Genomic DNA, 25722 nt, shown 5'->3' with positions numbered 1-25722 from the left:
TGGGAACATCATGGTGTGGGACAGTTCTTCAGCATACGGCACTGGCAAACTTCATATAATTGAAGGAAGGATGAATGGAAAAATGTACCAAGACATTCTTGATAAAAATCTGCTGCCATCTACCAGGATGATGAAGATGAAACGAGGGTGGACATTTCAGCAAGACAATGATCCCAAACACACAGCCAAGGAAACTCTCAATTGGTTTCAGAGAAAGAAAATAAAGCTGTTAGAATGGCCCAGCCAATCACCTGACTTGAATCCAATAGAAAATCTATGGAAAGAACTAAAGATCAGAGTTCATAGAAGAGCCCATCCACTACAAGCACACAAGCAGACAGACAGAGAGAGAAAGAGAGGTGGGGGGGGCTATGAAGACCATCATTTACCCCCGAACCCCGACATTCAACGGGTACAACAACAAGCGGAGAAAGCAGAATCGCAGGCTGACCTTATATATACAGTCTATGGGGCTGACCAGCGGAGAAATGCACGTCCCGTGTGAACAGCCAGGCGGCTGCGCGCTTGAGAACGGCGCTGCGCTGCCTCGCAGCGGCGCTTCCGCGTCCGGTGTACCCCGGCGTAACGAGTGGGGGGGCTCTGTGTGTTTGTGCCAGTGTTACAGTAGTGCTGAACACTGCAGAAGTCTTCCACACTGTTGGCTGTGTGGCATTGACACAAATTCCAGCTCACGCATGGGAGAGCAAGCGGTCTTGCCCGAGCAACTGCTGCAGCCTCCCAGTCCCAACGATCCAGACAAATGCCACATGTGAGTGAATCGCGGGCTGACCAGCGTGGAGAAATGCTCGTCCCGTGTGAACAGCCAGGCGGCTGCGTGCTTGGGAACGGTGCTGCGCTGCCTCGCAGCCTCCGGTGTAAACCCGGCGTAACAAGTGTGGGGGGACGGGGGGTGAGGTGGGGGGTGGGCCAAGGCCATGTAGGGAGACTTCCAGTGCCTTGTTACGACACAAAACCCAGGAAGCTCAATCGAGTCACCCAAGCATGACGTTTCTGACTTAGAGGAACCATAACAAAACGCGCGAGTGTTTTTTTCCCAGAGTTTTTGGGTTGGTAGACATGCCAGATACCCACATTAACCTGTAGAAGCACTAACAAAGTGGAATTTGCATGCTATGTCCCCTTTAAGTGTGTGGGGATGCCCTTCGTGTGAATAATATTCTTTAGTGCTGCCACAATTGAATCTGCTTTCCCGTCAGTCAGGCAAATCAGATCCAGGAATTGGCAGAAGACCTTCCCCTCATTGTCCAAGTATCTAATAATGTCCATATGATACAGTTTATACATTTCAATTAACTGTATATTGAAATTGTATTGGTCAATGAAATGTTACACTTTGGGTAGACCTACCTCACATGAATGTCTAGCTGTTTGCACACAGAGACATCTGTGGTCTCATCAATCTCCAAGCCTATGGCTTGTGACTGAGAAATAGCCCTCAATATTGGCTTCTCGATGACAGCGGCCAGAATTTCCAGCATTTCATCAACTATTCGATGTGACCTATAGTTGGTGCTTTTGCCAATCTAAAAAAATGTTGGAAAGGTTAACATTCAAAGACGCTTGACAATTAAATGCAATATATGAATTCTTTAATTTTATGCAAGAAAAATCCAATTCATTGTCAATATAGCCATCGCATAAGACAAAACAAAACAAAAATATGGTAAACATTTACAAAAGAAGCTTACATTGAGCTTGTCAAAATAGGTGCAGCCCAAAAGATGAGCTAGTTGCAGCAAGGCTGAATAGTTGATGTGGTGGGCTATTTCATGCTTTATTCGCCAGTACAAGCACTTGAATGCCCCCACCACAGCCTCATGCTCCAGGACAACTGTGGGCTCAAATGATGCAAGGACAGTGTTGCCTGAAATGACATGCATCATCAGCATTGAAGAGCCAAACATGTTATTGATCAAATCATAATAGAATATCCTATTCATTCTCTATGAACTGTATTTTATCTATCTATCTATCTATCTATTTATGCATGTAATGTATTTAATGTATGTATGTATGTATGTATGTAATGTATGTATTTACTGACTTCCATACCTAACCTGGATTGCCTGAATCCGGAAACATTTTTGGATCCGGTACTTTTGTTTATCCGTCTACACGAAGCCCTGTCAAGAAAACACGGAAACGCTGGAGCGGAGTGGTGGAAATCGCTGTAAAGACGTCATGGAGCATGCACATAAAGTGAAAGAAGACAAAGGTCGAGATCCTACTAGCAATCTTCCCATTGCTGAACGACTTCTCTACCACCTGAAATCACTGTTACCACAGCAATCAAACAGGACTAGTTAGAATTGCGCACTTCGCCATAACCCTCGTTTGTGTTAAGTTACCGTTTTGAAACTTCCGTCTATAATTAAAATCTTTTCACGTCAGATTTGCCGGTTTTGAACAATGGTCCGATGAAAATAGATTAAACAGTGATAGATTAAAGTGTTGCTTGGTAATGTCATCCCTTTCCTAACCAGCTTCTTAACAACATCGATTTGGTTTATGTTGTTGCTGTTATGAAGTGACGCAGCGGGGTTAATAAGGGTTCAGGCTGAGGTTGCGAGGCGTGGTGCGTTCACGTCATCGGGTTAGAAGATGTGCGAACAGGGATCCGCTGGCGGGTTCGTGTGGAGGGAAGGCAGGTCCGACAACATTTCTTTCCAGATTCAGGCAATCCAGGTTACGTGTGGATGGGCCCTTACTTACCAAGATCAGTCTTGTACAGCCAGGGGGAGTATTTCCCCTCTGACAGCCAAGCTGGGTCAAAACCTGTCATCCGGTGGTGACTGGACTGATGCTTGTCTGGGGCAGAGCGTGCAACACTTGGGCTCTTTTCTGCACTTGGACCCGAAGCAGGAGAGCTACTCCGGCTGCTACTCGCAGGAGAGTGAGTGTTGCCATCTTCACCACCCTGGGAGCGTTTAAAAAACGCGGATATTTTATCTGCTTTTCAGGTGGTTAATGCGACATGTTTTCCGATGGATGCTCTCTGTCCGCTGGTGGGACTGTGCTCACCTGTGTGTGCACGCACGTGTCTGTGGAGATAGAAACGGCGCGAATGCAGGTGACAGAACATTTCCTGTCCCAACCTGTTACTTCCCCTGTGACCCAGTTCATGTGGGGGTTATGTTTGGAGAGCCATGGAAAACCCAGAATGAGAGGGTGTGATGGAGAGTTAAAAAGGTGAAAGCTCAGAGATTCAGTATGTTCTTTGGAGATAGTAATTTGAATCGGATCAGTCCGGTGAGTTATTTTACACAGTAAGCGTCCATCTAGAGCGTGAGCCTCTAATGGCTTGGGAAGAGGAATTCATTTTAAATTTAATCTCTTAGCTAACCTCCAGTCCATAAAGCTCTCGTCAGCCCCGGAGTCAACTAAGAAAGGATAAATGACAGTCTGAGATGGTGTGATAAGCACTGCTTGCATGAGAGGTCGAACAGAAGAAACAGTAGTGTGGCTCACCAGTGTATATCTTGCAGTTGCCTGGTCCCTCGCTGGACAGCCTGAGAGGTAGTGGCCCATCTGCCCACAATAGATGCATCTTCCCTCACGGACTCGACGTTGACGCTCCTCTGGACTGAGCTTGGTACGACCCAGCTGCATTGGCTCCTCCGTACCCGCAGAGGGCGCTGGTGCGACGACCGCGGGTGTGAACCGAGCCGGAGCTCGCCAGGACGGTTGAGTGGTAGTCGACTGTCCCCTCTGGAAAGGTGCAGAATAGTCAGGCCTGGATTTCCCACGATCCTGAAGACGTTTATCAATCTTGACGACCAGTGCTATGAGAGAGTCCACATCTTCTGGCAATTCGCGATTGATTAACTGATCCTTTATGGGCTCCGCTAACCCATACAGGAACGCGTCAAACAAGGATTCCTCATTCCAGCCACTATCGGTCGCCAATGTGCGAAATCCAATGGCATAATCAGAGACACGCCGATTGCCCTGGCGAAATCCCATCAGTGCTCTCGCTGCCTCTCGACCTGGGTTAGTGGTGTTGAAGATCTTGCTCAGTGTATTCGTAAACAGCTGAACCGAGGAGCAGACGTGCGAGTTTCTTGCCCACTCGGCAGTCGCCCATTTCTCTGCCCTGCCAGAGAGATATGATATCACGTAAGCCACTTTGGAGCATTCTGTCTGGAAAGATGGTGCATTTAATTCAAAGTGGAGACCACACTGGACCAGAAAGGCCCGACAGTCTCCAGAATCCCCAGAAAATCTCTCGGGACGGGAGAGACGTGGTGGGATAGCAGGCGGAGCAATAGTGGGAAGTGAAACTGGAGTGGGAGCTGTGGCTGAAGCTGGAGCTGGCTCTAGAACAGCATTCGGAGCGGTGAAGGTGTCAAGACGATCCATGAGCTGTTGGACCGATCAGTCAGAAAACTAACCTGACTGTGAACATTCTCCTGGCGTTCCGACATCCCTTGCATCTCGAGGCGAACCGCGTTAAATTGTTCCTCCGTCTGATGAAGTCGTCTGCCTTGTGCCTGCAGTGCAGCGCGCACGGAATCGGAGTCGGCTGAATCCATCTTTATGGCCAGTTCGTACTGTAATGTACTGAGAGGTGTTGGACTCAAATGCTCGACTCGGAGACAGAGATGATCAAGAATAACTTTTACTGTATGGTTACGGTACACGGAGTGGCAGTCCAGTAACAAACACAATATTCCAATAAGTGTCGGGCAGCAGCAGAAGTCGAAGGAGATCCAGTCCAGGTTCGATACACAGGTGAGGCAGTCCAATAACAAACACACAATTCCAATGAGGGTCAGGCGGTAGCAGGGTTCGGTGAAGATCCAGTCCAGGTTCGGTACACGGGTAGACAAAAGTTGAACAGGCAGAGGTACCGACAGGGAGGAAGCAAAAGCGGAGTCGATTACACAGACCGGGGTCGGAATCACTAGAGACTTAATTAACATGGAAATCGCTGGGACGCTTGAGACACGGGGAAACAAAGGCGAACTGGCAACGCGACACAGGAACACACAGACTAAATACACTAGGTGATGAGGAACAGGTGCAAACAATCGGGGAGGAGCAGACAATCAACAAGGTGGAGCACACACAAGGCAGGGAGTGAGGAGTCTGAAACGAGAGGAGAGATGAGTAACCAATCACAACCCAGAACAGAAGAATAAACGATAAACATCAGGCCAACTTAACTAGTACGCAGGGCTGGATGTAACAATAAGTCCATATGCCCCGAAAGCACAAGATGCTTTAAAACACATTTGATTTCATATGGGGCAACACCTTCAAGAATGACATGCATGATGTCTTGTGGGGTTTGATTGATTATATCAAAGTGAGGAAATTCTGTTAATTTGCTTCTCCTGTTTATGCCATATGTCATTTTTAGTTTGTCTTTCAGAAAGTCAGTATTTGCCTTTTCAATGTCATTGCATTGCCTGTTATGACTTGCCATTGTCCTTTTAACAAACAAATCTTCATTAAATTGCTCCTGCATGTCTTCAAAGTTGCATTCGCAGTGCCTGCATTTACTGTAGGCAAACCCCACTCCTATCTTAAATCCAGCCACTTCATGCTGAGCTAGAGTGTCTCCGCACACAGACATAAGTGCCCCATAAATTGTCCTCTCACCAGTTGCAGTGACAACCTGGACACCATCATACAGCTCAGTTAAGTCACGGTTAATCCTCTCAAATATCTCATCAATACCACAATGGGAAAGATCTTTTGATTTTACCATGGCAAGCAGACGAATGGCAGCAAGTCTTGATCTGTATTTAGGGTTGATGTTACCTAAGCTGTAATAAATCAATAACAATTTGTTTTTGTTTGCCCGAGATCCAAGAGGATTTCATAGCTCAATTTCATCTGTATATAAAACCAACTGCAATGCTGTGGGAAATTTCAAAAACAGTGGGTGCGACTTAAAAATGTCTCCATCAATGAAATCATGATAAAATCCATCCTTGCATGTCTGTGGCCTCTCATCAATCATTGCAATAAATCTTGGATGTGATAGCAGCTGCTCCAAACTTTTCACCAACGGTATATAATGAAAACAATGGTCCTTAATGGTAAGAACTCTGGAGTCTCCATGTTTCACATAACATACTGTTTGTTTTGCGACAACAATCTCTGGTTCAACTGGTTTTAACAGTTCTTTGATGGTCTTATCCTGCAAATGGGTGGAAGCAATTTGACTGAAAGGGTCAACAAACTGGTCAAATATCCCCATTGCATCACTCTTTAGTTGATCCAGGTCCCCAGAATGTCTCTCAATCATGTCGCTCATTTGCTGTTTTAGGTGCTCCAATAATGCGGCCTGATATTGCTGGACTCCACTCACCATTTGGGGAGTAGAGAACAAACAAAAAAAATACTACATTATAAAATTAATATAAAAATGCAGTCAACATGCAAACTCACAGACACTTTTTTTTTTTTAAAGTAACCTTTCAATTACATATTGTTAGTGACATGCAATGATCAAAATAGGCTATTTCCAGCAAAACTATCATGAAATAATATTGCCTTCTGCAGCTTTAAGACCTTGTTTACACTTGGTCTTAAAATGCTGTACTGCTTGGTCTTACCTTGAATTGTATGAGCTAGAATTTTGTTTATTGATTTTGTTTATAGTTTCACTCAAGTGAGTGAGAGTTAAAAGGGAACCAGCTAAGGTTAAAGTGCTTGATTTTTATTCCAATTCTGTTAAGGAATAAGTTCTATTTTACTTTCTACCTTTTGAGGTAAATAGACTTACCTCAAGTAACCCCCTAACCCCCCTAACCACTATGGACCTTTGCCTAAACCTAAACCTAAAACCTTCTAACTTGAGAACAACAGTGTTTATCTAAGTCCAGATATTCTGTACAACATATTCTCCAAATTACACTAATCAAAAATCAGTTTGTCTATACGAAATTTGCTTAAAATCACAAGTCCCAGTTCCATTATTAAAAAAAAGACAATTCATAGACGTCACCAAGTAGTATTAACATGATTTATTACAAAAACAATACATGGATGTAGACAACTCAAATAAATAACATGTAATTTGATATGTGAGTTAAAACAATCATAGTTTATCTATACGAAATTTGTTTAAGTCACATGTCACAATTTTATTTTAAATAGAATATAAATAGATAAATATTTCACTTAAGTCCAATAAAATATAATATATTCTATTAGCATTACAAGGCATTAACGCCAAATACTGTTTCACCGGCACTCAGCTGCATCAAAAATCCCCTTCAAAATAAAAGAACAGGATTTTGTTCTTAACATTTTTTTTTTTTTTTTGCCCAGGCAAAGGCCCGCGACCCACTGGAAACGTTAAACACTGGTCTAGATAAAGCCAATGATGTCCAGGATGAACTGAGTAAGATTTATGATGCAGTTCGCAGCCAGCACTCTCCAGACTCTGCGTCCTGGACTTCTCTCTGACCGCTGCTGTATAGGGACAAATAATCACAAGTTATACCTCATGATCATGCATGAAAAAGATAAACAATCTTTGAGATTTTCATGAAATTAAACAAGAGCTTTGGTCAAAAAAGTTGCACCGACAGCAAAACAAGAGCTTTTCTTTACACCCTCAGAACACTTTGCACAACATGAAATACATGTCAGACATGATCAGTTCGCCCTCTGTCTAAAAATGGGGAAATATTCCAGGAATTCCCACATGTTATCCTGGAGAGAAATATTTTGAGCATTTTTATGTTATCACATCACTTCACTCGTTTCTAGGTTGTAAAATATCAGCTCCCTGCGCCACTGACCTGCTCCTTCAGCTGCTGCAGAATCTGCGAATGATGAGGAGCTGCTCCCAGGTTCGCCCCTCCTTTGACAGTAGCTGGGAAAATCTTCACATTCTGACAGTGTTTGGTTTTGTGTTTTAATAACAAGCCTTGACATTGGGCGGCTGTGTGTCTAAGCATGCGCATTTTCCAGGCAAAACAACGCCTTTCCTATCTGCCCTTCAGACTCTGGGGCAACTGCTTGAATTCTTTCTAAGGGTAGGTCACAGTTTCTTATGAAAACAGTGCATTCATGTATGTGTGATGTTTGAATAAAGCTAATGGAGTTTAGGCTGTAATATAGTAAGTTAGGTATGAGAACAAGTTAAAGTACAGTGTATTGTATGCCACAGATTTACAGTCTCCACAACAGGCATTATCAGACAGGTGCAAGACTGAACTGCGATGTGACGCACACACACTAACCAACTTCAAGATTAAAACCAGCCAGCAACGGCTACTAAAAGTCACTATGTGAAGGCCACACATTCTCCACATATTCAGCCCAAACTGCCCCTGCACCCACCCCTGTCTAACATACTGCATTTGTTTAGAGTTCAGTTTCATTGCCATCTTCACAGACACACACACAAAGAAAAACATAGATTTTAGTCTTAACATCAGCCTATCATTAGTGGTGGTCAGCGTTCCAATAATGATGGTCTGCTGCTGATTCTGTTCCTATGAATAGGAATATACATGGAATGGTTATGAAGATATCCTGAGGAGCAAATAAATAATGTATATAAACAACATCCACGTATCCTTTCTGTACCTCGAGAGCCTGAACACGTTCACGTCGACTGGACTGCTGCTTCTTCTCCTGGAATTACACAAAAAAACAGTGAAATCACAAGTGCCTGTTATAACACAGGAAGCTTCAACAAGTTTACAGAGAGGACTATTTCCCCAAATCAGTTTTCAAAATGTAAACTATCTGATCAACCTCACTTCAGATGAGTTGGTAACTATCTCTGTACATTTTCTGCCAGGAGTCGACAAGCAGCTTCAACTAACATGCAAATAATTAACTTAATTTGAATAACAGCAGACAAAGTTCACATGAATTGTGCTTTAAAATTTAAAATCAAAGAAAGTTAATGAATGCATCAAGTTTTCCTTAATCAACAGACATTAAAATTACTCCAGAATACGTACATTTTCACCACTTTCTAATTTTCTGCAAACTTTGGTAACGATTTGAGCATGTTAAAGCCCTCAAAAAGCCAATTCATTTGCCTGAAAAAAAAAAAAAATTAACTATGCCCTTGCTTAACCATGCTTTAAACCCCATGTCATTATTAGCCGGGCTAAAGTGTTCATTGCCCCAGATAGGTGAAAAACAGGACAACACTGGGAAATCTCCAAGATATTTATGCACTTAATGCCAGACACAAAGGGATTAACTGTGTTTTTTCTTAGTTTCTTAAAGGGGACATAGCATGCAAATTCCACTTTGTTAGTGCTTCTACAGGTTAATGTGGGTATCTGGCATGTCTACCAACCCCAAAACTCTGGGGAAAAAACACTCACGCGTTTTGTTATAGTTCCTCTTAGTCAGAAACGTCATGCTTGAGTGACTCGATTGAGCTTCCTGGGTTTTGTGTCGTAACAAGGCACTGGAAGTCTCCCTACATGGCCTTGGCCGTGTAGGCTGTTCACACGGGACGTGCATTTCCGCGCTGGTCAGCCCCATAGACTGTATATATAAGGTCAGCCCGCGATTCTGCTTTCTCCGCTTGTTGTTGTACCCGTTGAATGTCGGGGTTCGGGGGTAAATGATGGTCTTCATAGCCCCCCCCCCCACCTCTCTTTCTCTCTCTGTCTGTCTGCTTGTGTGCTTGTAGTGGATGGGCAGAGGGGGACATTTAATTATGTGATTGGGAAAATTAAAACTCCAGGACAACAGAAGGGGAATACAAAGTATGGGATGCATATTTGATCATTTATATCATATAAAATAGGTAATTTATATCGTTTAAAATCATGGGGGGAGAGGGGGGAGCTGGCTCATTAGCATTTAAAGGAACAGGCACTCAAAACAGGTCACTCTGTGGAGGGCTGTTTTAGACAGGGTAAAAAGGGGTGCTGTTTTAAATGATCCTTGTGGTATTTTGACCAAAGTATGTTACAGACATTTCATTAAGACCCCAAGGAACCATATCAACTTGTGGTAAAATGGGCATGCTATGTCCCCTTTAAGGGTAGCCGAGTATAAAAAGCTATCCAGCGTCAAACCCTTTGAGGACAGCATTTCAATTTGTAAAACCAAAACATTGCAGCCCTCAATTGTGCAGACCAGTAGTACCACTGTAAATTTGGTAGTTGTAACCCTCCCCTATCATAAGGCAAATATAAAAGAGAGAGACTAGGTCTTGGCTTCCTGTTGTTCCAAATAAAGTTTGAAGGTGGAGGAGCTAATGGGATTGATTGAAAAATGTATAAAAATGTAGGCAATATATTAATTTCAATGTTGTCCATCTTTGGACATCTTCTGACAGGTTAGCTAACATGGGCTCATAATTAGTTGCACTAAGGGTGTTTATCTTTGGTGTTATTCTAATACCCAGATATTTAAAACCGTCTATAGCATTTACAAATGGGTGGGATACCGTTGGTTTTCTTCTCTCTTGTTCATTTAGAAACATAATAGATTTATCTTTGTTCACCTTAAAACCAGAGAAGCTACCAAACTGGCTGATCAACTTTAAGAGGGATGGTATTTATTTAACAAGATCTGATAAAAATACAATGGTATCATCTGCATACAATGCTATATGATGTTCCAGATCTCCTGTCTTAATACCACAAATTGAAGGATGTGATCTTATTGCTATTGCCAACGGTTCCATGGCTATTACAAAATGTAAAGGTGAGATTGGTGAGCCTTGTCTCGTGCCTCGAAAGAGCTTAAACGGTTGGGAAATCAAATTACTTGTAGATACTACTGCAGATGAATCAACAAACAGAATTTCAACCCATCTACGGAAGTAGTCACTGAACCCAAAACGCCTAAGCACCTCCAGTAGAAAGGGCCATTTGACTCTGTCAAATGCCTTCTCCGCGTCGAGTGACGGCAGTGTCAGGGGCCCCTGACGATTTTTAACAAAGCCATTTTGGTCTGTGTGTATCATGGGTGGTAGGGCGCTTTCAAGTGTCATAGCCAAGGCTTTAGCAATGATCTTTGTATCAGAGTTCAAAAGTGAGATTGGTCTGTGGGAGCCACATTCTGTTGGCGGTTTACCTGGCTTTAGAATAAGCGTGATCAAGGCACTTCTTAGCGAAGGGGGTAGGTAACCCTGTTCAAAGGATTCTGCATACATATCTAACAATGGGGCAATTCATTTTTCTTTAAATAATTTATAAATGTCTATTGGGAGCCCATCGAGGCCTGACGCCTTACCGCCTTTCATGTTAAGAATGGCGTTAGAAACATCCTCTAAATTCAGATCTTTATCCAGCTCAAGTTTTGTATCTTCAGGGATACAGGGAATGTCTAGCCTATCTAGGAAACTGTTCTGATTTCCTGAATTTATTGGATATTCAGACTGATAGAGGGTCTTATAGAACGAGACAAAAGTATTGTTAATTTCCAATGGATCTGTAGTTATTACCCCCTGTTCATTCCTAATTGCATGTATGGCTCTTTCTGAGTTAAGGTTTTTAATTTGCCAGGCTAACACTTTACCGGGTTTTTCACCCTGGTCGTAAAAGGTTTGCTTAAGCCTTATTAGACTGTTCTCAGCTTTTAGTGTGGAGAGCTCCTCATATTCAGCTTTAAGGGCAAATAATTATTTTTTGTTTCTACCGAATTATCAATGCTACTCGTTCATTTTCTGTTTGAATTTATTAAATTTGGGACTAGTGAAATAATCATTTGCCCTCTAATATATGCTTTAAAAGCCTCCCACCTGATGACCGCAGATGTTTGGTGCGTATTTATACCAAAGTAAATGTCTATGTGTTCCCCACAAATTCTATCATATATGCAGTTAGTTATATTGGGTAGTAGAGATTAAAAAATAATTATGTGAGTGTAGGTTTTAAATGCTGAGGAGTAACATGAGTATTCCATTTTATTTGGGTTTTGAATCGTCCAAGGGTCGCAGAGGTTCAGATCTTTTATGAACTGTTAGCCTGGTAATAACCTGTTTCAATTTAGTCATTTTAACCATCCCCCTTACATTCCAAGAAGTGAATTTTAGATTTGTTTGTAGTAATCTTAAACTAATGATAAACCAGATTGACCAGATATTGTCTGCTCTATATTGTAACAAACCTGTTACTTTGTTGTGGGAATTACATGTGCCATTGTACAAAGTTGTATTGTAAAAAAACACAGACATACATGAAAAATAAACAAATTCTGCCATAACCAAATCCCCTCAGCCGTCATCACAAACAGAACAGCCTCACGTACCCTCCCCCCCCCCCCCTTACCTTGGGATGTGGCTAAGTGCACAAACTGATCCAGTGCAAGCAAGGGAGCAGTTAAACCAAACCAAGCCGCCGGTGTGCTAAAATAAACACCAACAAAACGAGACTTCTGTGTCTCCTGGCAAAAATAAAAATTACAAATAAAAAAACAAAACAAAGTATCCTCTCTCACAGTGTAAGTCTAACGGAGCTCGAAAGACAAGCGACAGCTACTAAGGAGAACGTCTACCTCTCTGTTAATCTAAATGGAAACTATCAGCCCTCGTGAGAAAAAGCTAACATCATAGTAAATGGCGCTTGTCATTAATGAAAATCTCCATAGTACCATTTTTAGCTCCTCTGTGCGTCTTCTGAGTGTTGTATGCCCTGAACGAAGCTCTCAGCGTCTGCTGGGGAGTCGAACTCACGTGTTTGTCCATTAATCGTCAGACGACGCTTGGCTGGGTACATTATTCCATAGCAAATGTTCAGGGATCTCAGTTGTTGCTTTACCCCGTCGAAACGCCTCCTCTGCCGGTGCAGCTCCGCCGATAAGTCCGGGAAGAACATGACTTCTTTTCTTCCGCACAGAACTTTGGCCCTGGCTGCGCGCATTACGCAGACTTTATCTTGAAAGTTCAAAAACCTCATAATAAGGACTCTCTGTGAGGAGGTTCGATCAGACTGTGTCCGACCGGGGAGTCTGTGTGCTCTCTCGATGACAGGTGGTGTAGGAAAGGCTGCAGTTCCCAGTGCTTCAGGTAGCCATTTCTCAAGGAAAGCAACTGCGTCATTATTTTCCACTTCTTCGGGCAAGTTAACCAGCCTGAGGTTGGATCTCCGCGAGCGGTTCAGTCTTGCCTTTTTCTGAGTTAACTGTGTCCTCGACCTCGCTAATACGTTTCTCTGCCTCATCCATGTGACCGGAGAAGTCCCGCACATCCCTCTGGACATCTTGAATTGCCTTAAGGTTTCCATCAATCTTTCTGGCAATGTCATTTCTTATCAAGTCAAGCTTTTGAATGACATCCAAGTTATGAACCGTTTCAGCAACCGCCACTTCTGACTGGAGGGTAGTGTTAGGGCTAGCAATACCTGTTGAGCCAGCAGGGCTGCTAGCTTGGCTGCTAGCATCCAACTCGTCATCCTCCTCGATTGGGAAAAAGTTCGCTTTAGCGGCGTTCTTGGCCTTTTTCGCCTGCATATTAACGAATATGTACACTGCAGAGGTATGACAAACGATTGGTGTTCGTGTCCGTGCTCTTAAGGGATAATGTCAAGGAGTTTAATCGAAAATCGGCAGGAGCTCACAAAAAAGACGTGTGCCTAGTCTACCGCCATAACCGCGCCCCCTCGGCCATTCAAATTTTACTGATCAATTAAGTTGAAATGAAAAGTGCAATAATAAAGGGACATGCAACAGATTTGCTATATTTATTTTGTATGTATATTACATACATAAACGGATTTCTTTACACAAGTTGGTCTGCCTCCCATCTGGATTATTCCATATCATCAGCTACATGGATTAGTGGTCCCTATTTGGGGGGGGGGCACCATTAGTGATGTCATTGAGCCCACGGTAGTTGATGCAGGGTCTCAGCGACTTGTCTTTCTCAATTTGACCTTCTCAATAGATATATTGGGACTGGATCATGAGATAACAGCATCACTTTCACACAAATAGTGCCGTGCGTCAAAACAAGTAATGTCATCCCAGTTGAATATCCAGTTTTTCGCTTCAATGTATGTGGGTGGTACAATGGCAGCACAGTCTTGTCCTTTTAATTTAGTGTCCCAGGCGGCAATTTGGGTTCCCTTTTTTCCAGTAAGTGGCATCTAATTGGAGTCCTTTGTTGTTGACCCACACAAATACGAAGACACATGTCCCTAACTGTTTTTTGTACACGTCTGCAACTCGTGGTGCCGGGGCTGCCCTTTAGGGGGCGCTAGTCAGTTATTTTGCCACGCCCATTCCTTAAAACCATATGAATATTTTCAGGGGGGAGGTTGTTGATGCACAAATGTAGTTTGAGGGACACTGAAGCATGAACACTGAAGTTACAGCAATTTCGTGTGTCACGGCGAGTTGATGAACGTTGACGCCATGCCACTATTATGGCGTCTTGCTATGTTGTTCAATCTAATTTTGCAATACCACACAAAAGCCATCTTCACCAGAACATGGACATGATTAGCTTCAACACACATGTCAAACATGTGGCTGTGCAGCTGTTTGAAGAGATTATTTTCAGAACAATCAGAAAGAACCTGGGTAACTATAGATGCTGTTGTTCCTTTTCCCCGTGGAGCCTTGCCCTCAGTTTTTTAGAAGCCACTGGAAGCATCTTTCCGTATCTTGACAAACTGCAGTTACGCCTGTTGAAGGTTTCTGTAAGCCACCTCTGTTCTTCAAAGTCACAAATTGATACACTGAATCCTCTGAGGTGAGTGCTTCTGAGCAAGGCATACAGGTGACCCTCTGTTTCATCTTTTTCACAATAAAGCCTGTGACATAAGAGATGGCTGCCTCCTTGTACTCAGACAGATTGTCAACATCTGGAAGGAGAGAGAACACATCATTCTCAGGCACTTCCACGGGTTCCACATCCACCATGCGTGCAATATTAACAGTTGCAGGTGTTGAGTCAAGGATGGTAGTATTGTCACGAAGGAGACAGTTACCTGTGCCCCTTTTCCCCTGGTGCCTCACAAGGAGGCGCTTAAATGCCCCTCGGAACTGCCTTACATTAGGGTTGTTGTTGTAACCTCCACGTGCTCTGATAGCAGAGAAGAACAGCTCCAAGTGGACCTGACTGAGTTTGTAGGTCAGAATGTATCGGCATGGGGCAGCTGGCTGCTCTACCAGGTCTTCGTAGATGCCCATGACACTTCTGCAACAAGCAATGAACCCATAGATGGGTGTCTTTTTCTGAGTGGAATACAAGTGTACAAGTCTGTTGCATTTGTCTTTAACTTTCAGCCCTCGGAGAAGGGACTCAGTTTCATCTAGAATGGCTTTGGCACGGTGTTTTGTTGATGGGTGCTTTCTGTCCTTTTCCAAGTGGGTTACGGCTGTTAAGGACATCAAAGGCTGCATCAATTGTGCGCAGAAACTGAGCGGTGGCAGCACATCCACTGAACTGAATATTTTAGCTCCTGCTCACAATAGTCAAGGGCATCAGCCACACTGCGACTGAAGAGCTGGGCTGCAAGATGGACTTTCATTTTTTTGATTGCGCCACTGAGACGAAAGCCTTCCTTCTCCTGAGGTTTGTGGAGCTCCTGAATGTACTGGCACTTTATCTGCTGGCCATCTTCTCTAACCAGAACCTCAACTGTTGACAAAACATTTCGAAGAAGTTTGAGCATGTTACATGGATCCAGGAGCACAAAGATTTTTTGTGTGTGATCCTGAGGATGGATAAAGTAAGATCTCATGTCAATGATGTCTAGGTTGGCACCAAGCTCTCTGATCATTGTGATGTTTTGAGAGGGACCATCACATGTCAAGGACACAACCCTAACTCCAATTTCATGGAGCCTAAAAAGGCTCTCTCGGATGAGGTTTGCTCGCTCCGCTCCTGTCATGCTGTTGATAAAGAAGTAAGCAATGGGGATCTTCCAGGACTCATTGATTGCAACAACCATAAGAACCAATGCTTGTGTTGCCACAACATTTTCCATCTCACCAGCACCGATGTCAACATAGCCATAAATTTGGTCTCCCCCGATCTCTGTTTGCTTATGAATGTACATTTCATCCATCATTAATGCACAAACTGTCTTTTCCGTCCTTCTTCTGCTCAGCAACATGATCTTTTAAAGCTATGAATGAAGCAGCAATAAATCCGGGATCTGCAGAGATGCTACTGTACCAATTTTGTATGGTCTGAGGATGAGGCAGAGCCAAGTGAAACTTCTCTTGCACTTATTCATAAGCCTTTGGAGAGTCGAAGTTCAGCGTAGTTGCCAATTGCTTCAAGGTTTCTGTAAAGACTGCCTTTTTCCTCTTTTGTAGTCTCTGAAAGATCTCTCTGGGAACATCATCAAGGCTATCAAGAAGAGAGGAACATTCAGTTGAAATTAGGAGTTTGTTTTGAAGAACCTCTATAACATTTTTCAAGGAAGAAACTCTTGCCTTCAGTCTCCTTGTCAACTGGAATTTCATCCTCAGCTTCTTGCGAACTGCACACAGCTTTTCCTCTGCAGCAGAAGCTTTCCTTTTAATGGCTCTTGGAGACTGAAAAATGGTGTAGCTGTGATCACTCGTAAAGCAGCCAGACAGCTGTGTTCAAACTGTATAAGAGTGATCTAATGCTGAGTCTGTACATTTTCCAGTCAGATTTTTTGCCTGTATGCTGGTACCCACAAAAACATCGTCACATACATTTACTGTGAGAGAACTGTCGTTGTCCATTGCATTTGAGTAACAAAACCTGTTCAGGTGTGTCTGCCATCATAGCCACATTGCCCTGATCGACAGTAAGATTTTTGCCACTACTGCCATTGTCTACATATTCAACCTCCTTCGTGCTTTTTCCAACAGAAATAGGAATGCCACTTACCTCCTCATTCATACCTACCATTATACTTACCTCTCCCTCTGTGTTGTCCTCTTTGCCCTTGGAGTGTGAGAAAATGGTAGGCACAGTGGTGTTCTTCAGGCATGCCCTTCCCTAAAAAAAATAAGAAAAAGAATATTATTATGTTATTGCACAGTGTGGCAGTGGACCATGCCACGGGGCTCTCCCACACACAGCCAGAGACACAACTGTTGCTTTTAAGCATACTTTATTAACAACCAAAACAAACTCACGAACTCCAAACATAAAGGGCCAGCAATCTCTGCTGGCGACTAGCTTTTCAGCTCAGTGTCGGAGTCCTTCTGAGTCCTTCCCTGTCTGAGGCAGCTCAGACGCCGCCTTTTAAGCATGAGGATCAATCAGCTAACACCTGCGCTGATTGATCCTCTGTGGTGCAGGTGAAGGGTGCTCTCCCAGCCCCCTCACGTCCACACACAGTAACTGAGCATGAGCATCAGAACATCAACTGTTATTGATACAAAAGGCTTGTGTGTTCAAGTTCTGTAGATAAAAAACTCTGTATGTCAATGTGGTTTAAAATTCAGTGTAGAAATGTACAGTACACAGTTCATGCTAAAATTGTAGTTGCTATGTAAATATAAAGATTAAACAATTAAACAATTTACACCATCAAGTTGCTTGTTTTCTCAGAAGTTATTAAAACATTACTGTGTACCCTTGTGTCAATGCTCAAGTGTTGTCTCTCAAAATGTTCACTGCAGAGACGAGAATTCTTCTGCGGAGTCCAGTTCTGTCTCTTCATATTGAGCATCCACAGGTCTAGCCTCTCAGGATCACCTAGAGGAAAACTACACAAATATGTAAATTAATATATCTGTCAGGTTACTTTCTTCATACTTATTTATTTGCAAACATTAAAATGTCATTAACTTCAGTCTCTGTAGATATCACAGTTCACATAATCCATCTGTTGCATTGCCTCTTTTGTTACACATATTTGAAGTTATTTCATATTCAAATTGTTACTATTTCATGCCATATTCACGTTTCTAACACAAGTGACATAAGTTTAATAGTTGTTACTGAGTGTGAAAGTGGACTGAATGCAACCCACAAACTTAGTATTCACTGAAACCACACATAATGACACATCAAGTGAAACAAACATATATATATATAAATATTATAAACATTATTATATATTATTAGTATATATAATTATTATTATTATCATATACCCTTGCCAGATGTAAATAGCATTAACATTAACAAACTAATGCTAAAGAGTTAATATAAGGCAACATTTAAGCTGTTATTCCTGTGACCACGCTTACATATGTGCGTAGTAGTTTTATATGACACACCAACATTGACCGCTGTAATTTATAATCCCAAATTCTACATTGAAACACTTCTCGACTATGTCTAGAATGCCCACCGGTTTACTGTGACTAGCATTCACTCTCCGTAATTCAGCATCAGGACCGCATAGGGCTGTGCTTCTCAACGGCGAACACAAGCTAATTAGCTTAATCTCAACATAAGCTAACAAGCCATGCATCGTGAGCAATCATACCTGCTAATTACTGCTAAGGTTCTAATATATAAATTAAATAAAAATATTTTTTCACTCACCGGAAGAACTGGAGAACAGATTTGTTAGACGGTCTGTTAGTACAATTAACTGCACAGCAAGCCATGTTATGTGTCCAAATTAGCATGCAAAATATTTGCATGCTAAAAGGCAAAAAGGCACTGAGGCCATGTAGAAGTCGAGTGCAGTGGCGGGAATCAGCCGACTTGAACCTATGAGTGGACCTAGCAGCTTGCAGGCGGCTAGCTTGCGGCTAGTGACAACTGTGCCAGCATCATAGACTGTGCCCAGGTGTGATGGAATTGTCATGGTGACACCTATAGCCAATAAATCAAACTTAAATAATGTGTTATGAGTATTATTACATTATCGACTCTGTTTAAGGATTTTTAAAAACCTGACCAATGATGTAACAACTTATTACATTATGGGCAAAAAGTTATTACGTTATTGGTTCAGAAATGTTTTTATGTTATTGGCACGTTGCTACATTATTGGCTTTTATTACATTTCAAATGGAAAAATTATTAGGTTATTGGCTGCTACAATCCCCCCCACATTTTTTTAAAAATAGAAAGCTGTTCGATGAATGATTGAAATCAGCATATGTGTTTCCTCCTTGGAGGGGCAACGGGTGGCAATTTTTATCGTGATAAAAGAGGAGACATCAAAGTGCAATCCAAATATAAACATTTTATCAGCGACACAAAAAGGGAACAAAGCTCAGAGAAATAAAAGGACCTGTATTATGTGTAGTTGTGTTGACTAACTACCCCTGGACTTACAAAAAATGGTTTAACCTTAGTGCTCAGCAGCCAATGAGACCTTGAGGCAATCAACACGTTGAAACTGGGGAAATTACCAAAAGGCTAAAATACACATGAAACGTGTAGTTTGTGTTGTCTACGCGTAAAAAATCGTCACAAGTTCTTAACGTGTTCTTTACGTGTAGTTTGCGTGTGACTAATTCACGTGTTTTTAAACGTTTTAGAGGCCTATAACAACTATACAACACAAATTTGGATGGAGGGCATGCTAGCCAACAGTGAGCAGGAATCAACTGCTCTCAGCAACATCTTTGGAGATGACCCTTACAGCCAAGAAAATCTGGAAGCTTGCTTGGCAAGACATGGCATACAACTCACCCAGTTACAAGCAAACAGTGAAGACCTTTAACGAGCAGTGATTGTGTAACCACCACTAAATAACCTAGGCTTTGAACAACAGCAGGATCTTCAGTATGCAATGGATGGAACAACAGATATAAAGGACAAGTATCTGCTAGAGAGATTCAAAACATTCTTCAAAGAACACAACATAGTTAAAGTGCAGACAGCAATACAGTGTTTTTTAAGAAACAAACACACACAAAACTTAAGACATTGCTACGCAGTAAAAAAACATTTAAAGGGGACATAGCATGCCCATTTTACCACAAGTTGATATGGTTCCTTGAATCTTAATGAAATGTCTGTAACATACTTTGGTCAAAATACCACAAGGATCATTTAAAACAGCACCCTTTTTACCCTGTATAAAACAGCCCTCCACAGAGTGACCTGTTTTGAGTGCCTGTTCCTTTAAATGCTAATGAGCCAGCTCCCCCCTCCCCCCCATGATTTTAAACGATATAAATTACATATTTTATATGATATAAATTATCAAATATGCATCCCATACTTTGTATTCCCCTTCTGTTGTCCTGGAGTTTTAATTTTCCCAATCACATAATTAAATGTCCCCCTCTGCACAAGCACACAAGCAGACAGACAGAGAGAGAAAGAGAGGTGGGGGGGGCTATGAAGACCATCATTTACCCCCGAACCCCGACATTCAACGGGTACAACAACAAGCGGAGAAAGCAGAATCGCGGGCTGACCTTATATATACACAGTCTATGGGGCTGACCAGCGCGGAGAAATGCACGTCCCGTGTGAACAGCCAGGCGGCTGCGCGCTTGGGAACGGCGCTGCGCTGCCTCGCAGCCTCCGGTGTAAACCCGGCGTAACGAGTGTGGGGGGGATGAGGTGGGGGGTGGGCCAAGACCATGTAGGGAGACTTCCAGTGCCTTGTTACGACACAAAACCCAGGAAGCTCAATCGAGTCACTCAAGCATGACGTTTCTGACTTAGAGGAACCATAACAAAACGCGCGAGTGTTTTTTTTCCCAGAGTTTTTGGGTTGGTAGACATGCCAGATACCCACATTAACCTGTAGAAGCACTAACAAAGTGGAATTTGCATGCTATGTCCCCTTTAAAACAATGTTTCTTTGGTTCAGACAATGCAAACTGACTGGGACTATCTGCTAATCAAATCTCATGATACTGCTACTGTAAACCTGCCTGACATGGACTACACCTTTCCAAGTCCCATAGAGTCTCTTATGGCCTGGGAAAGCATCTGATGCAGTTCTTCCTCCTGTGTGATGCCTCTTGTCAGGTACAAGCACATCATGCAGGTCGATGCGTAGGGCATATGATGCTGGCCTGCCTCCTGTTGGTAGAAGTCGATGCAGGGCTTGCTAGGAAAGCCCAGGGCAGGAACTTCATCTGCTCCAGTGATGAAAATCAAAATTTACCTTCAATCATGTGAAGAACCATCTCCCAGCTGTAGATGGTGTCCTCCTCTGCCTCACGATGGTTGGTTCCTCTGCTGCTGTAATTGTAACTGAAGATGGCCTTAAAGGCTGCCTTTGACAGAGGTTCCTGCATGTTGGTGAACAAAGGCAGGGAAGGCAATCCAGTTCTCCTTGACCAGGTACACAGCTTCCCAAATGTATCCATTCCATCTGTGAACTGGTGTATATAGTATAACAGTAGTTAATGAATGTTAATGGACACTAAAAGTATGCATATTGTCTAACTATGACAATAACCCTGCCAACATTGTCAACTGTGTTAAATCCTGTCAACTGTGAGACATTTGATGGGTAACACAGTTGAGATTTCTTTCATTCTAGGCCCTTGTGCTAACTGCTAGCTGCTAACATGTCACCAAATAGCATTAATCAACTCATGTTTCTATACACTTTCTCTACATTTTTGTAAATATATTATTTAACTAAAGTACACAATAGCATGTTAATAACACAGTTGACAGGCAATTAATCCACTGCAAACAATATTATCGATGAAATATTGAAGAGGAGTAGAAATTTACCTCACTGTAATCAACATCATAGGATGTTGGACATGTGACTTTGGAGCAAACCATTGCTATGTTACAGGTTTTTTTTCAATAGGTAACACGGTTGACAGATTTCTCAGACACAAAGTGAATGATTTAATGTATATTAATGAGTCAAATAGTTTTTGATAAACCTTTGTCATGTTTTAATGATTATTTTACACAAATAATGATATTTAATAACATTAATATGTATATCAATGTTAATGTGAAGAGCAAAACTTGGTATTTACCAAATCGGACAGCACAAAAACTGCAAATTCCAGTATAGTATACATATTTTCTGCAAAATAAATGATGGAACCTGTTCACTTTTTGTATTAAATGAAAGATAAATGTTATATCTATATATAACTATTCATTTGATCATTGCTTGAAATGAATATTTAGTAAAATTGACAAATACAACCCATGGACATGAAATGTACCCCTAATTATAGAATGACTCATGTAATATGATTATGATAATAGATAAATCAATAAGTTTTGTTGTATAGTTTCAGGGTAACTTACCTCTAGTTCAGTCCGTTGTGACGACAGCGACTATCCCAGAGCAACAACACCGCAGCGCTAGCCGGTTAGCAGCAGCGGGTAGTATGAAGCCTACGTGAGCTAATCAGGTAACATTGAGCTCTGTGGGCGTGGCTCAGTTGTCAGTCGTCACTCAGCCGACCTCAGCTCCACTTGCGCTCCTCCTCTTAGCCCACTTATGGTAACCCATAAGTGGGCCAGGAACTAGGAGGAGTCAGGCACCGGCAAGATGGCGCTGGGTGAAACGCCCACTGAGAGCCTCATTTTCACTCTTCAGAAACCAACGGGTGACGTCACGGACACCACGTCCATCTTTATATATAGTCTATGGATTGAACACACCAACAACTGTTACTCATAGCTGTTACTGTAACGTTTCAAGTACCTACCATCATCAAACTTTTTTTCTTAACCTTGCCTACCTAAATTATGGAGATTCGACAACTGAGAATGGATGTAGCACTTTCACTACAAATGCCGTAACCACCGATATTCCCGAACTGAAAAAAATATCCAACGAATAGAAGATGAACCTTGGAAACAATACAGAACGAAACAGCAACTACTGCACGCTGAAAGTCCACACGCAGCTTTGCCCACTGGCGACAGCTGACGCTCTGCTCAGGGTTTTATTTGCCACTCCTTGATTTCAGAGTGGCTTCAGCTGTGCCAGTGGAGGTGCCAAGAGCAAACACCTGGAGGAGATGTGAGAGAGAAAGAAACAAAACACGGCACGTAACACCCCCTCCGTTACCCTCCCCGTTAACTGTTCACATAATTAACATACCACCTTACCAATCATTATACAACCACTTCACAGTTTCAATTGGCATGGTCTCACCCACGGAATAGCGTGTCAGCTACCACATTCTTTGCTCCTCTCTTATGCTTGATATTGATGTTGTAGCTCTGGGCAAGGAGGGCCCAACGCATCAAGCGCTGGTTGTTGTTATACATCTGGGCTAGAAAAACAAGAGGTGTAGACTGTCACTTGGGATGAACTCAAGCCAACATACACTTCAAAATGTTGTAGGGCAAGGAGCATGGCTAATGTCTCCTTCTCAATAGTGGAATCATTTAACTGATGTCGCCATACAGGGTTGCACACATCCCCACCACTGTCCTGCAACAGCACCGCACCAACTCCCTAGGCGCTGGCATCCACCTCAAGCTGGAAAGGGCAAGAAAAGTCAGGCGCCGCCAGCACAGGAGCACTACAGAGGAGAGACTTGGCAGCCTTAAAAGCATGTTCACACTCTTCATTCCACACAAACGGAACCAGAGGACTACACAACCTGGTAAGGGGAGCAACAACCACAGAGAAGTTCTTGCAAAAACAACGGTAGTATCCTGCCATACCTACTGCATGAAAGCATCAGGGGTAACAAATGCTGAAATGTCAGCTGCATGATGAGTCAAAGGGACTTGCCAGTACCCTTTGACTAAATCTAACTTTGAAATGCACACAGCTCACCCAGCCCTGTCAATACAGTCATCCATGCGGGACAAAGGAAAATAATCTGACACAGTAACAGCATTTACCAGTGTTGTGCAATAGTAGGTAGACTTGATGTTGGCTAATTATTAATAATCATAAAATATGATTATTAAAATAATAAAATGATTTATCAAAATAATAAAATTATTAATTAAAAACAATAAAGTTATCAATTAAGAATAATGAAATAATTAATGAGAAACAAAAAAATTATCAATTAAGAATAATACAATTTGTAATTATAATTTATCAAAGACGGGGCACCACCCTGGTATCAGGGACCAACAACCAATCTGTAAAGATCAGTATCTCAATATTTACTATTAATGATTATAAAATGAACAGTGAAGGTTTAAGTTCAAGCACTGGCTATCACGTTCCAGCTGTAGTCACATACATATGCACAAATAATCACACAATACCGGTACTTTAAATACAATAGAATTTATTAAAGATAATAACATCAATGTTAATTAATGACTATTATCCCAACAAGAATCCACTATATCAAAGATCACAACACTAGCACTTAACACGATTTATAACACACATGTAATACCTGTGTGTAGGTCTATGTGTGTGTGTGTGTGAGAGAGAGAAGGGGGAGTCAAGATGGCGTACGGAGTCACGGGGATGACGTCGTATTACTGAACTCAAGATGGCGGTCTAACCGCGTGGTGTCGTGTTACTGAATTCAAGATGGCGGTCTAACCACGTGATTTGACAGGATTGAATTCAAGATGGCGGTCTAACCGCGTTGTTTGACCAACAGGAAATGGAGAACAAAGGGATGCTTTTGTCTATCTCGTGGTTCAAAGCGCCGAATGGCGTCGAGATGCGGTCGCACTCTCTAAGTCCCCGAACGGGTATAACACGTGAATTATGTGGATGCAGGTCGGAACGTGTGTGCAGGTGGGTTTAGGAGAAAAGAGAGAGAGAGAGAGAGAAAAGGAAACATGCAAAGAATGATCTCAAACACCGCCAGAGACAACTTTGCGGGGACTCTACCACTCGGTACCCAAGCGGACGAACTAAGATCCGTCCAGCTGTGTACGGATCTTTTAATGGGTTAAAATCTCCGCAAAATGAGTCTGACGATCACACAGTGCGGCGCTATAGCCGGAAACGCAGATTCGTCACGGCGCGCTGGCACAAAACAAAGGGACTCGGCGGTCCTACAGAAATATACACTCAAATAATAACACGCTAATGTTTAAACTAGTCTCTGCCCAGACATAAGCCTCTTACTTGTTGCTGGTCCACTGTTCGTTTATGCGTGAGCAGCGCGTTCCGGGAAGACAAGTGAATTTGTGTTCGTGGCCTCTAGAACAGCTGATTCGCGCGGTGGCAGCGAGGATTGAGCTGGGCCGGTTAGGAGAGAATTCGTCTCGTTCTCCTTGGCGAATGTGTCCTGCCCTTTGTAGCGAATGGTTCTTGCTCTTTGTGGCGAATGTTCTTGCTCTTTGTGGCGAATGTTCTTGCTCTTCGTGGCGAAATGTTCTTGCTCTTTGTGGCAAATTTACTTGCCCTTCTACAGGAATGAACAGCTGGGGAGTAGCTGGGGTTTTGGATCCGGAGAAAAGTCTGTGGAACTCGGCCCGCGAGTGAATAGACTTTGCCGCGGTTGTTTCAAAATAAAGTTCAGGTAAAAAAAGAAAGTTGCATATTTGATAATTTATATCATATAAAATATGTAATTTATATCGTTTAAAATCATGGGGGGAGGGGGGAGCTGGCTCACTAGCATTTAAAGGAACAGGTACTCAAAACAGGTCACTCTGTGGAGGGCTGTTTTAGACAGGGTAAAAAGGGTGCTGTTTTAAATGATCCTTGTGGTATTTTGACTAAAGTATGTTACAGACATTTCATTAAGACCCCAAGGAACCATATCAACTTGGTAAAATGGGCATACAATGTCCCCTTTAAGGGGGTTCTCTGTATTTATTACCTGAGAAGTGTCCGGCCTCCCTCCAGGGGGGGCCGTGGGGTCTGTTGGCTCTCAGCCAATGGGAGGCCTGAGTTTAAACTCGGGCGGCGGTTAAAAAAACATGGAGGCCCCAGAAGGATTCTGGGTGCTCTTCGGCCTCACAGCAGGAAACAATTCGAGGCAGGCTGTTAAAGGCCCATGTAGGCCTCATCCTTCCTTTGT

The sequence above is a fragment of the Hippoglossus hippoglossus genome, chromosome 16, assembly GCF_009819705.1.
Source record: "Hippoglossus hippoglossus isolate fHipHip1 chromosome 16, fHipHip1.pri, whole genome shotgun sequence".
Lineage (NCBI taxonomy): Eukaryota > Metazoa > Chordata > Actinopteri > Pleuronectiformes > Pleuronectidae > Hippoglossus > Hippoglossus hippoglossus.
Note: the sequence above shows the minus strand (reverse complement) of the source record.